Raw genomic sequence first — 2131 nt, 5'->3', positions numbered from 1 at the left:
ATATATACTCACACACACACACATATAGAGGAAGAAGCATGTTTTTCTGTGCCCCTTTCTGTACTTCCAAGAAAGAGAATGAGTCCCTTGAATGTTAGTTCACCCAAGTATTAGAGTTAGCTGATTATTTGATTAATAAAGAGATGGCCTCAGCATGTTCTCTCCACCAACCACAGTTTGATGTGGAGACTGTGAGTTTGAGCTTAAGATCATACCGGTTTGATGAGGCTATTCTGTCACACTGGCTCAACATGGCTTGGCAGAGGGATGCAGCTTTTTTTTAATACTCTTATCCAGGAGTAGTTAAGTTGATTACCTCGATCCCAATGTTCAACTAGTACTTATTTTATTAACCATGAAAAGATGAAAGGCACAGTTGACCTTGGCAGAATTTGAACTCAGTACATAAATACAGTTGAAATTGTCACTAAATATTTTGCTCAACATGCTAACAATTCTGCCAGCACACTGCCGACACAATAGATATACTAAGGTTAAATCAATTCATGTTATGCTTTGTGACAAAAAAAAAAAGAAAAAAGGCTTGAATCAATTCACTTCAGCTACAAAATAAAAGTTTGTACTTAATCAAAAAAATCTATATTTTAATATATAACCTCTTTTTTTGGTATTGCTTATTGAATACCTTTTGTGTATATTAAGGTTTAATTTTATTAAAATTGATTGGAAATTTTAGAAATTTTAAAAATGATTTTTGAATCATCATCATTTACATGTATATGAATGCTTGTATACATACATAAATACATCACCATCATCATCATTATTCAGTGTCTGCTTTCCATGCTGGCATGGGTTAGATGGCCTGACTGAAACTAGTAAGCTGTAGGGCTACACCAGGTTCCAATCTGATTTGGCATGGTTTCTATGGCTGGATGTCCTCCCTAACGCCAACCATTCCAAGAGTGTAATGGGTGCTTTTTATGTGTCACCAGCATAAGTGTCAGTTACATGACATCAGCGTCAGTCACAACTACGATTTCACTTGGCTTGACAGGTCTTCTCAAGCGTGGCATATCACCAAAAGTCTCAGTCACTTATCATTGCCTCTGTGAGGCCCAGTGTTTGAAAGGTACCTTTTACATGCCACTGGCACTGGTGCCAGTTACATGACACTGGTGCCAGTTACATGACACTGGCATCAGCCATGATTATGATTTCACTTGGCTTGGCAAGTCTTCTCAAGCATAACATATTACCAAAGGTCTCGGTCACTTAAAATAAAATGTGAATCTCTGTTGGTTTCAACTATGTGTATTCAGTTGTTTAATCAACTGAAATATTTGGCTGAAATATGAATTAGCATGTTAGTAACTGAGTATTCCACAGACACCTGTACTGAAATTCTCAGGCAAAATCAGTATGATTCAGTGTGACAAGGCTGGACTCTTAAATTACAGAAAGACTTCCATACTGTGTCTCTATCAACTTAATTTCACTCAGAGCACTTGGATTGACACTTGAGCAACATGTCACTCAGTGCAATTGAATCCAGGATCTAATGATTAAGAAGCAGACGTTTTAAATTTTCAACTACATAGCATCCATATCTGTCCGTCTGTCCGTCTGTCCGTCAGTCCGTCTATCTATCTGATTATGTATAATACACTACATAACTTTGTACATATACTTCTTTTTGTGAGTAACACTTAAACATTCTGAAGCTGTTGAATTCATTCCATTTTATAACATTTACTTTCTAAATCATTCAACACAAGCTTGAGTAATTCTGCTTATTTTTTGCATTTGAAAGTTCATTCTGCTGTCAAATTTGTCTCATAATGCTTAACAAACTCTTTAATAGTCTTAATAAATTCTAATGAATTTGTGTTGTTCTTCATGAACTTTTGCAGTTAATAATACCTGTATCAGTCTTTTTTAAAAAATTTTTATTCACCTCTTCATACTCTCATTACCAACTTTCATCATGTACCTTTTTCAACAATCATTATTGCTGGCTTGAAAGGCAGTGAGCTGGCAGAAACGTTAGCATGCTGGGTGAAATGCTTAGTGGTATTTCATCTGTCTTTAAGTTCTGAGTTCAAATTCTGCTGAGGTTGACTTTGCCTTTCATCCTTTCAGGTTTGATAAATTAAGTACTAGTTGCATA

Source organism: Octopus bimaculoides, chromosome 3, assembly GCF_001194135.2.
Source record: "Octopus bimaculoides isolate UCB-OBI-ISO-001 chromosome 3, ASM119413v2, whole genome shotgun sequence".
NCBI classification, from domain to species: Eukaryota; Metazoa; Mollusca; class Cephalopoda; order Octopoda; family Octopodidae; genus Octopus; species Octopus bimaculoides.
The sequence above is the reverse complement of the archived record's forward strand: the minus strand, read 5'-3'. Positions refer to the sequence as shown.